Here is a 12,873-nt window from a genome sequence, read left to right on the forward strand (position 1 = left end):
AAACAAGTGTTTCTAAATAATTGAAAACCTTAAGAGCACGAAGAGAGTAATTTTCATATATGAAGTCAAAGCTGGTCTGGGTTCACAGAAATCTCTTCAGAATTTATTGCAGTTTTTTGCAAATTTATTTTTACTCATATCTTACTTAGCTTTTTAATTGTACAATTCCTCAAAATTTTAAAAAGACTTAGATAGATATTTATTTTTCCTGTAATGGTAGTGAGTCTAGAAGGCATAGACTGGGATGTGGATTCTGGTTTTGTTTGATTTCATAAGTCAGTATTTCTCAGGGATCAGGAATAGCAGGAAAATTGAAGTATGGAATATACGAGAATAGGCTGTCTCCTAGATTTGGCATTGGAGAAGGATATTTATTTTTCCTTAGATAGATATTTATTTTTCCTGTAATGGTAGTGAGTCTAGAAGGCATAGACTGAGATGTGGACTCTGGTTTTGTTTGATTTCATAAGTCGATATTTCTCGGGGATCAGGAATAGCAGGAAAATTGAAGTATGGAATATACAAGAATAGGCTATCTCCTAGATTTGGCATTGGAAAAGGAAATAAATCTGGTGAAATAGTAGGTTCTATATTAAGAAAAAAATCACATAGATGCTAGTTTTCATGTCATGCACACACATAAACACACACTCCACAATTTATGATGAACTGGAAATCAAAGTAATATTTTAAGAACAATAGCAAGGATATTGAATTAAAGTATAGCAGAATATTTTAAATCACTTTTGAGTAAATAAAAGATGTTCTTATTAAAAAAGACAAGAGCACAGGCATAAAGAAAATTACTGAAAGACTTGATTACACACACATAAACTGAATTGCATACCATATACATGAGTGCACAGAAAATTTCACCATGAACAAATAACAAAATAAGAATCTCTAAAGTCACCAAATATAAGATTCAAAGACCACAAACAGCTTTTAAAAATACTTTCTAAACATGTGAACAAACTTCTCAAACTCAGATGTAAATAAAGTGTTAATTTCTCCTCTAAATCCAATGTATCTGTACCAAAACCCCAACTACTGACGATGGCAGTGAAATTTATCTCAGTTATTATTCTAGGTGCCTTCCAACTTACAAAATTGGAGAAACCCAGGAATCTGAAGCTGTCCTAATACAAAAAGTTCAGTACCTTTACATGTGAGTGTTGATTGGCATCATCAAAGTTTCTCTTTCTGTTATAAATGGCCTTACTATTGAGCAGAGTTTTTCCTCTGCCTTTCAGGTATCTAAGAATTTAATCCTAATACTATTAACTTCTACTTGAACCATCAAAGCCCAAAGATATGACAACTTCTTGTGTTATTTAAAAAAAAAAAAAAAAAAAAAAAAAAGAGGTTCTCTCTTTTCCAGTCTTCTACAGCAATAAAAACTAAATGCCAGTCTAAAATATGACAAGGTAGAAAATGTCACTTTAAGAGGGCTGTATAACATGGTTCATATCATGTTTGCTGCCAGTCTTGATTCAGACTGTATTCATCGTGAGCCAGTCACTCTAGTCTCTTCGTTCCTTCTTCTGGGTCCTTATGTCTGTGAAGAGAAACTAATGGGTCTCAGTCTGGTATAGCCCCAAGCAGCACCTGAGGCTCCCGATACTTTTAGAGAACCAAAATATTTTAGACCTGGCTTTAAAAAACAAGAGAGAGAGAGAAAATCAGCAAGCTGATAGAATAAAGATTCTCTGGTATCACTCCCTCCCTAAAAATATAACTAGAAACTACTCAAAGACAAGAATATCACCCTGAATCCCTGAATACAACAGAACTTGGGAGAGAAGTGGAGAAACCCGCTTGGTCCACAGAATTAAAACAAACCACCACCAGTAAAAGAAATAGCCATTTTAGACTGTGCCAACCCTTCCCCCCTACTTTTAAAAATCCTAATCAGTAGAAAAATGTGAAAAGTCGAGACTGGCCTAGCCTCCCAGCCTACATCTTCCTCCCGTGCTGGATTCTTCCTGCCCTCAAACATCAGACTCCAAGTTCTACAGTTTTGAGACTCAGACGGGCTCTTGCTCCTCAGCTTGCAGATGACCTATTGTGAAACCTTGTGATTGTGTGCATTAATACTTAATAAACTCCCTTTATATATCTATCTATCCTATTAGTTCAGTACCTCTAGAGAACCCTGACTAATACAGCTCCCTGCAGCATTCAGCAGTGGAATGTTGATCACATGTTGATCACTATTCCCTCTAAAAGGATCAGAGGGAATAGTGACTATTCCTATTAGCCATACTAGAAAAAGTAAAAAATGATAGGGCATTAGAGCACTCAGCAAGCTCTGTCCTCAGTAGTGGTTGATAATTAGCCCCAGACTAAGCACTTTTTCAGAGCTGCCTAACAAATCATAAAATCAAGATCCAAAAGGATCCAAGTGGTTCCAAGTAGCTTAACTGTGTCCTTGAACAACACTCAAAAAGATTTACAGGAATATACAAAATTCCTTCAAGGGAAGCCAACAATGTAGAAATCAGAACATCTGAAATCCAATCAAAGATTACCAAGCATGTAAAAGAGCAGGAAAATACAAACCTTCATGAGGAGAACAATCAGTCAATGGAAACTGAACTGTTTACAGTTATAGAAAAGTTACAAATTTTAGAATTAACAGAGAAACAGTTATTGCAACTGAATTCCGCATGGGCAAAAGGATAAGTTGAATTTTAGATGATAAAAATACAAAACCAAATCAAACTTTTAGAGATAAAAATTACAATGTGTGAAATAAAAAAAAAATACATTGGTTGCCATTAATGGCAGATTAGAAATTGTGAAAGAAAAAATAGTAGATGGTAAACGCAAGTGGCTCTGCAGACTCTAAAGGGGAGAACTGGAGAAATTAAAATTTTTTGAAAATATAATGGCCAAAAGCTTTCAAAATTTGATGAAAAATATACACTCACAGATGCAAAAATCTTAGCAAGCTCAAAGCACAAAACATGAAGGAAATATACCAAGGTATACCAATGCTCGAAGTGGGCAGGGAGAAAGCAATGATAGGGAAAACCATAGAAGTGATCCCATAACAAAAGGCATGTTATGGTCAGTGCCAGGCACAGTGGCTCACTCACACCTGTAATCCCAGCACTTTGGGAGGCCAAGGCAGGTGGATCACTTGAGGTCAGGAGTTTGAGACCAGGCTGGCCAACATGGTGAAACCTCATCTATACTAAAAATTAGCAGGGCATGGTGGTGCATGCCTGCAACCCCAGCTACTCTGAAGGCTGAGGTGGATGAATGGCTTGAAACCAGGAGGTAGAGGTTGCAGTGGGCCAAGATTGGGTCACTGCACTCCAGTCTGGGCAAGAGAGTGAGACTCTTAAAAAAAAAAAAAAAAAAATGTGTTATGACCAGAGAAACAAAGGTTAACTTGATGGTAGATTTTTCATCTGAAATAAGAAAGATTAAAATGCAAAAGCATCATTAAAGTTCTGAAAGTATGAAAAAGGAAATTCCTGCAAATTCTATGCCTTGCAAAATATCTTTCAAAAACTCAAGCAAAATAAACACAAAACATAAAAAATTTATCACCAGCAAATCCACATTGCAAGACATATTTTAAAAAGTTATACATGTAGGAAGAAAATGGAGATCTACATCTATATAAAGGAAGAAAGAATGTTATAAATGTAGCTATGTATGATTTTTCTCATTACTGCTGAGTGCAGTGGCTCACACCTGTAATCCCAGGACTTTGGGAGGCTGAGGTGGGTGGATCACCTGAGGTCAGGAGTTTAAGATCAGCCTGGCCAACATGGTGAAACCCCATCTCTACTAAAACCACAAACAGCCGGGCATGGTGGTGGGCATCTGTAATCCCAGCTACTCGGGAGGCTGAGGCAGGAGAATTGTTTGAACCTGGGAGGCAGAGATTGCAGTGAGCCAAGATTGTGCCACTGCACTCCAGCCTGGATGACAGAGCAAGACTCTGTCTCAAAGAAAAAAAGTAATTATTATATATGGCATAATGTGGTTTACACCATATGTAAAAGTAAAATGCATGACAATATAAGCACAAAATCTGAAGGAGATAGAAGTATATTATTGTAATGTTCTTATGCTATCGAAGTAGTATATGAGTTGGTGGCCAGTTGCAGTGGTTCAGGCCTGTAATCCCAGAATTTTGGGAGGCCAAGGTGGTTGGATCACCTGAGGTCAGGAGTTTGAGACCAGCCTGGCCAATATGATGAAACCCCATCTCTACTAAAAAAACAAAAATTAGCTGAGCATGATGGCTGGTACCTGTAATCCCAGCTACCTGGGAGGCCGAGGCAGGAGAATCACTTAAACCTGGCAAGTGGAGGTTGCAGTGAGCCAAGATCACACCACTGCACTCCCATCTGGGTGTCAATAGCAAAACTCTATCTCGTAAGAAAAATAATAATAATAATAAAATAATATCCATTGAAAGTAGCCTGTGGCAAATTAAAGATGTGTACTATAAATCCTAATGCAACCATTGAAGTAAAAAAACAAAGAGTTATAGCTAAAAAGCCAACCAAGGAAATAAAATAGAACATAAAAAAATACTTGATATATCCCAATGAAGGCCAAAAATACATCAAAAAATAGAACAAAGAATAGATGGGATAAATACAAAAACAGCAAGACATTAAACTCAGACTAACCATATCAATAATCTCATTAAATGTAAATGGTCTAAACATACCAGTTAAAAGCCAGATGTAGACTGGATTTAAAAAAAGAAGACTCAACTATACACTATCTATAATAAATGTATATTACATGAAAACACAAAGAAATTAACTGTAAAAGGATGTGAAAACATACACCGTGCTAATATTAGTCAAAAGAAAGCTGGAGTGGTTATATCAATACTAGACTATATAGATTTCAGAAGGAAGACTATTACCCAGGCTCAAGAGTCATTTCCAAATGATAAAGGGATCCATTAATCAACAGGACAGAACAATTCTAAACACTTAAGCCACTGAAAACATGGCTTCAAATTATGTGAAGCAAACATGGAAAGAACTGAAAGGGGAAATGGACAAATCTGTAATTGTAGCCTGAGTTTTCAATATCTATTCTCAATAACTGGTAAATCAGGAAGGCAGAAAATCAGCAAGAGTATTGAAGACTTGAACAACTTTATCCATCAACCTCCCATAACTGACACTTAAAGGATGCACAGTGACAGCAGAGTATATACTTTTTTCAAGTGCACATGGAACATCCACCAGGATATACTATCTTTTATGTCAAAGCGTAGGTCAAGCAAAAAACCAAAAGGGAAGTTAGGAAATATTTTGATATGAATGAAAACAATAACAGCATAACAAAACTTGTGGGATGCTGTTCAAGCAGTATTGAGCAGAAAACTGATAGGCACTATACATCTATGTTAGAGGCAAAGCGTGTCTATGATAAAAGACTATTATCCAGAAAACTCAACAATGAAAATACAAATAGTGCAATTTTAAAATAGGCAAAGTATTTTAACAGACATTTCAAAAAAGATGTATGAATGGCAAACACATAAAAAAGATGTTCAAAATCATTAGTTTTTAGGGAAATGCAACTTAAAATCACAATGTGATACCAATAGACACCTATCAGAATGGCTAAAATTAAAATGACCGACTTTAATAAGTATTGGTAAAAATGTTGAGGAACTGGATTTCTCCTAGATTGCTGGTAGAATTGTAAATGGTAAACCAAATTGAGAAGCAGTTTGTCAATTTTTACAAAAAAGATAAACAACATCCATGAGGTCCAGCCATTCCCTCCTAGGTGTTTCCTCAAAAGAAAATAAAATTTTCTGCAGGCACTTTCTCACTTAGAGATCAAAAAAATAAAAAATAAAAATAAATAAATAAAATAAATTTTACGTCCATATAAAGACTTTTACATGAACACAGACAGTAGCTTTATTTGTAATTGCCAAAACCTGGAAACAGCCCAGATTTTTACCATTTATTCATTTATTCAGGTAGATGAATAAATAAATAGTGATATAGCCATTTAATGAAATATCACTCAGCAATAAAAAAGGAATGAATTATTGATACACACAACAACATAAATGAATTTCAAAATGATTAAGTGGAGTGAAAGAAGCCAGACAAAAAATAGTAGATAGCATATAAGTCAATTTCTGTAAAATGGGAGTTAACCTATAATGAAAAGAAAGTAAACTGGCCAAGAGTCGTGGGTGGCTCATGCCTGTAATCCCAGCACTTTGGGAGGCCAAGGCGGGAGGATCACCTGAGATAGGGAGTTTGAGACCAGCCTGACCAACATGAAGAAACCCCGTCTCTACTAGATATTTAAAAAAAAAAAAAAATTAGCAGGGCATGGTGGTGCATGCCTGTAATCCCACCTACTCGGGAGGGTGAGTCAGGAGAATCGCTTGAACCTGGGAGGCAGAGGCTGCAATGAGCCGAGATCACACCATCACACTCCAGCCTGGGCAACAAGAGTGAAACTCCATCTCAAAAAAAAAAAAAAAAGTAAATCAGTGGCTGCTTGGGGTGGGGACAGGAGGACGAACTCAAGGACATAAGGAAATTTTGTGGGTTTTGGATGTGTTGACTATATTGATTGCAGTTATGATTTAATGGGTATAGATATATGTGCTTTTGATATTAGACTATGTAAATATGTGCAGTTTATTTTATGTCAATTATACCTCAATAAAGCTTTTTAAAATATCAAAATATGAAGCCATGTAACAAATCTTGGGTGGTGATTTGCTGATCATTTGTCAAACCCTTAGAATTTTCAGCTTGAAAATCTTTGCCAGGGAGAGAAGACAAAGTCTTGGCCCCACAGAAGTTGGGGAGTTGGAAAAGGGATCACCATACAACTTATGAGTCTGAAAGATTTGAGGGCTGATCAAGAAAAAAAAATTATATATATATATATATACATACATATATATATATGATCATGATGTGGCAGTAGCACACAACCTTTAGTTGGGTGGTGCTTGCACGAGTTTGCACGTGAGTGAAGTCCCTCCCAGCAGGAGATTTTCCAGCGCTGCGGCACAGAGGGGACACTATTCAGAAGGGGGAAAGGAGAATCAGAGAGGGCGATTATGTGTCTAGATGATGTCGCTCAGCAAAACAAAGTAGGCCCCCATGTTCCACAAGCCCTACATTAGTGTGTAGACTATTCTCACAGGGGCTGAAAGCAAGACTCATTGAATATTGGCCTTTAAATGAAAGTCTGATAACTGGCTTGGCTCCAGGAATCTGCCCAGCTTGTCACTTTATACCCAAACAGTGAGCATGAATGCAAAAAAGAGTACATAAAGTTGAATAGTTCAAAGTCTAAAAGGAAAATAAAATACGAAAGTCGTGGCAGCATGCAAACGGGAGCTGTGTATTGAGGGCACAATCTAGTCAAGAGAAGCGAGCATGGAAGTTGGATAAGGAAGGGATATAAAAGGATAAAAGGGAAAGGTAAAAATAGCTGGATGTGGTTGTGCGTGCCTGTGACCTTAGCTACTTGAAAGACCGAAGTGGCAGGGTTACCTGAGCATGGGGTTGAGCCTGCAGTGAGCTGTGTTTATGTCACTTTGCTCCAGGGTGGTAAAGTGAGACCCTGTATCAAAAAAATAGAAAAGAAGAAGGTGAAAAGTATAAGGGGGAAGTGATCACACTTTGTGTGGGCGGGGTCAAGGGTTTATCTTCCCAACCCTGCCTAGCATCTCATATTCTTCTTCTAACAGGCATCTGTTTCCTGTACCCAGGAAATGTCCAAAAGGACGTTTAATATGACAAAAAGGTCAGACAGCTCAGCCCACATTTCCATAGAGAACATGGGGTTCCTGGAACAGCCTGAGCTGGGGAGGATGAGAACACACGCATAGCAGCCTAGTCCAGAGCTCTTACATTCCCAGGCTCGGACAGCTCTTGTGGCCATGTCCTCTGATCCTATGTGCAACAAGCCTCAAGGCCTATTCAATCCTCCAATGAGGCCGTGACCTCAAAGACCAACCAAGTTGACTGAGGCAAGCCTCTTACTGAAAGAAGGTTCAAGAGGAGAGGGGAGAGTCAACAAGGAGGCAAAGCAGCCAGATGTGCAGAGGCCTGGAAACTAGAATGGGGCTGAGGTCACATTGCTCTCAGGAAAGACAGCAAATGTACCAATTTGCTTTCCTGAGGGGAGTGCATGAGCATGTCCCCTTTCTGTACCTATGCCCCCGCTATGTTATATTTTTAATCTTATTTTTGTGGATTGGGTAGGTAAATATGATAGCCCATTGTTTAAATTTATATTACATTTACATCTTTTTCTTATTAAACTGATGACCTCTTTATTAAAGATATAGATCCTTTTGACACATTCTTTTCAATTATCTGCTTAGCACAGTGTCCTTATCTAATCATAATTAAAATAATCATAATGATTTACCATTTAATCCTGAAAACAATCCTGTGAGGTAGAATTTCTTCAGGAGCGTTCTACCTTTATTTTTCTGTATGGTTATAAGCAAATTTGCTTCTTTCCATCAACTAAAGATGAGTAGCTAAAAGTGTGGCCTATAGAATCAGACTGTCCTTGTTGCTCCTGGGGGACCACCTATTATACATGTGACCTTGTACATTGCTCTAATCTCAATCTGCCTTTCAAGATTTATCTGCCATTATTTTGCTCTACAAACCTGCCCTAGTCAATCAGTGTGACTCTCTCTTTTTTGAATATACCCTATGCCATTTCTCCCATTTAGCTTCTTTCTTGAATGGCTGTACTTTTCTGCCTCTTGAAATCCTTCAAAGCCCAGTTCAGATCTCATTCTTTATTTTATACATTTCATCACTGCTTAAGTCTACTAAATCCATTTCCAACTTCTCTGAGCTTCTTATCATTCCCTTATTATACTTCTTATTTGATGTTATTATGTATGAACTTTTTAAAAATTATATTTGAATTTAAAATGTCTATGTGAGAAACTAGAGCAAAAACCTAGCAGCAAGAATACATAAGCTTTAATTGGGTTGATGGATTATTGATAGATTATTAAGAATTAAGTATATGTGGGCCGGGCGCGGTGGCTCAAGCCTGTAATCCCAGCACTTTGGGAGGCCGAGGCGGGTGGATCACGAGGTCAAGAGATCGAGACCATCCTGGTCAACATGGTGAAACCCCGTCTCTACTAAAAATACAAAAAATTAGCTGGGCATGGTGGCACATGCCTGTAATCCCAGCTACTCAGGAGGCTGAGGCAGGAGAATCGCCTGAACCCAGGAGGCGGAGGTTGCGGTGAGCCGAGATCGCGCCATCGCACTCCAGCCTGGGTAACAAGAAACTCCGTCTCAAAAAAAAAAAAAAAAAAAAAAGAATTAAGTATATGTGTTCATGTGTGTACTCGAGGGTGCCTTGACCAAAGACGTGATGCATTTTGAAGGGAGAAAGTATGAGGGATTTATAGAGAATTTATTTTGTTTCCTAAACTTCTATATCCTATATCACTGACATCAGTCTTGAGGTAGTAATAGGGAAACAGAAAGACCAAGAGGAGAAAAATAAATAGAAAGAAGAGCAGGGCAGAGATTTCCAGTCTTTCTGAAACATGTATTTCAAGTGGGCAGCATTCACAGATGCCTGGGTTTTATTTCAAACTGCTAAGAGGTGCCCATTAGAAAAATACATACCTGGCCAGGCACAGTCACTCATGTCTATAGTCTCAGTGCTTTGGGAGGTCAAGGTGGGAGGATCACTTGAGGTCAGAAGTTCAAGACCAGCCTAGGCAACATAGTGAGAATTCATCTCTATGACAACAACAGCAACAAGCCAGTTGTGGTGGCACATGCGTATAGTCCCAGCTACTTGGGAGGCTGAGGAGAGAGGATTTCTTGAGCCCAAAAGTTTAAGACTGCAGTGAGTTATGATCACACCACTGCACTCCATCCTGAGCAACAGAATGAGACTCTGATTTGGTATATCTGTAATATATATATATATATATAAACATATTTAGATACAGATAGATATAGATACACACACATACCCAAACTACAAATGTCTAAAATGTCACAATTCATTTGAATTTAGTGTTGATCCCTATTGGATGAAATTACTCTGGGGATAGATCCTATTGTTCTATCTCAGTTATACTTTTATCTGCAAGATTTTATTTTTAATTAGAAAAGAGGAGGTTGGGGAAGGAAGAGAAGGAAAAGCACTGAAAAGGGAAGAAAAGACAGCAAAACTTAGGAAGAGGGATAGGAAAAGGAACCAGAATTCAAAAAACAGATGTAGAAACCTAAAGGATACATTTCACCAACTTGAAGGTTTTGCCCAGAAAATGATGTTACCAAGACCCAACAAATCATATGCTAGGGACCACCTACCTGTTCCTGTTCAGTTTCTATTTAGTTGCTGAGGGCTCAGTTTATCTGGTAACACCCAAAATCCTGTCCTGATCTTTTCAGTTGAGAGACTTCAGCTGTTCCTTGCTGAAGACAACAATGACCACAGAATTACCACAGAGAACTAGAAAATGAAACTCAGCTGAAAAATAGCCACCTAAGAAGGAAGAAGCCATGAAATGGGTAAGCTTTGCCTACTCACAAGGTTGCAAAGTGCCCTTCACTTATGATTATCCCCCACTCCCCTCCTAAATCTGATCAATCAGATAGAACTTGATGGTTACAAAAGACAAAGCTAAAAAACTAGTATAGGCCAGGCGTGGTGGCTCATGCCTGTAATTCCAGCACTTTGGGAGGCTGCGGCGGGAGGATCATGAGGTCAAGAGATCGAGATCATCCTGACCAACATGGTGAAACCCAGTCTCTACTAAAAAATACAAAAATTAGCTGGGCATGGTGGCCCGCGCCTATAGTCCCAGCTACTCGGGAGGCTGAGGCAGGAGAATTGCTTGAACCCAGGAGGCGGAGATTGCAGTGAGCCAAGATTGCACCACTGCACTCCAGCCTGGCGCCTGGCAACAGAGCAAGACTCTATTTCAAAAAAACAAACAAACAAACAAACAAAAAAGAAAACCCAGTATAAGTGCACCTTATTCTTTGATATGACCTTGAACTACGTCCAAATAAGCAAGGAACAGCTGAAGTCTCTCAACTGAAAAGATCAGGACGGAGAGTGCTCTCTAAAGCTTGTGACCCACTCATGCCTGCTCTAGGTCACTGGATGAGTCTCCGGCTCTCACTTCCAGGATTGAAATGCTATAGCTCAGAATTAGTGATGACATAATCTGGCCTCTACTTTCCAATTGCCCCTTATTTGTTACGACTTCACAATACAAATTCTCCCCTCCAACATTGGCTATAATATAGCCATTTTCTTTACTACCTAAGAAATAGAATTACAGACTAATAGACTTGCAAAGAACTTGAAATATTATCTAATTCAAGATCCTCACTTTACCAATGAGAAAACTAATGAATAGAGAAAAAGAAGACTTCATAAAATCACCAGAATTAGGAGCCTCTCTTTCTCTTCCTTCTCCTTCTAGCTGTAAGGATACTACACCCATAGCTGAATGTGGGGAAACTAAGCAATAAGTTCAATTGTAAGGACTAAAAAGAGAAAGGAGTTAGTAGTCTGGCTCAAAGTCCTCTCTGTTCCTTCTGGAGATGCAAAGAAGAGATCACTGAGCTCTGAGAGCCTCAATCCCCTGGGAAATCCTTATCCATGCCCCTTTAAAGTCTTGAAGGGAAACAGTTTCAGACCAATCAGTCTCCTTGCTTTATTTCAAAACACAAAAATAGCTGCTGAACAGGAACGAATGCAGCTTGAGTTGTATATGCCATCTTTTAAAAAGACCCTAAGAGGTGATCCCAGTTGATTCTCCAGCTAGGAGCAGGACTAGGATTAGCCTGAGGTTAATGAGACACTCATTCCAAGACCAAAATTTAAGAGAGTACCACAAAACTCAATAATCAAGATAAATAATATTTTAATGAAACATTTTTTGGAAATAAATTTTGATTGATTGATTTTGAGACAGACTCTTGCTCTGTTGTCCAGGCTGGAGTGCAGCGGCATAATCTTGGCTCACTACAACCTCCACCTCCTGGGTTCAAGCAATCCTCCTGCATCAGCCTCCCAAATAGCTTGGATTACAGGCATGCACCACCACACCTGACTAATTTTTGCATTTTTGGTAGAGACAAGGTTTCACCATGTTGGCCAAGCTGGTCTTGAACTCCTGATCTCAAGTGATCCATCCGCCAACCCCCCAAAGTGCTGGGATGACAGGTGTGAGCCACCACATCTGGCCAGAAAATAAATGTAACACACAAAAAAATACCTGATGAACAAATGCTAAAATTTTAAATACCAGGATCTGACCCTGCACTAGTAAAACTCATGTAACTCATCTTACCCTAATCCTAGCCTTGTCAGATTGGATCTTCAAAATTTTGTGATAGATATTTTGAGCATCCAAGATTTTTGCATTAATTTTGATTTTTAAAAAATACTGAAATCAAGGTGTGGTGGCTCATGCATATAATCCCAGCATTTTGGGAGGCTGAGGCAGGTGGATCACCTGATATTAAGAGTTTGAGACTAGCCTGACCAACATGAAGAAACCCCATCTCTACTAAAAATACAAAATTAGTCAAGCATGGTGGGGCATGCCTGTAATCCCAGCTACTTGTGAGGCTGAGGCAGAGAATCACTTGAACCCAGGAGACAGAGGTTGCAGTTAGCTGAGATTATACCATTGCACTCCAGCCTGAGCAATAATAGTGAAATTCTATCTCAAAAAAAAAAAAAATTAAATCAATTATATTTATCCAGGTTACTAGGTTTTTTGGTTTTTGGTACCCTCTTAAATTTTACACCTCAAGTGAGTGTCTCACTTACTTTGTCTTAATCCCAGTTCTGTCTCTCATGAAATGA

This window comes from Saimiri boliviensis, chromosome 2, assembly GCF_048565385.1.
Source record: "Saimiri boliviensis isolate mSaiBol1 chromosome 2, mSaiBol1.pri, whole genome shotgun sequence".
Lineage (NCBI taxonomy): Eukaryota > Metazoa > Chordata > Mammalia > Primates > Cebidae > Saimiri > Saimiri boliviensis.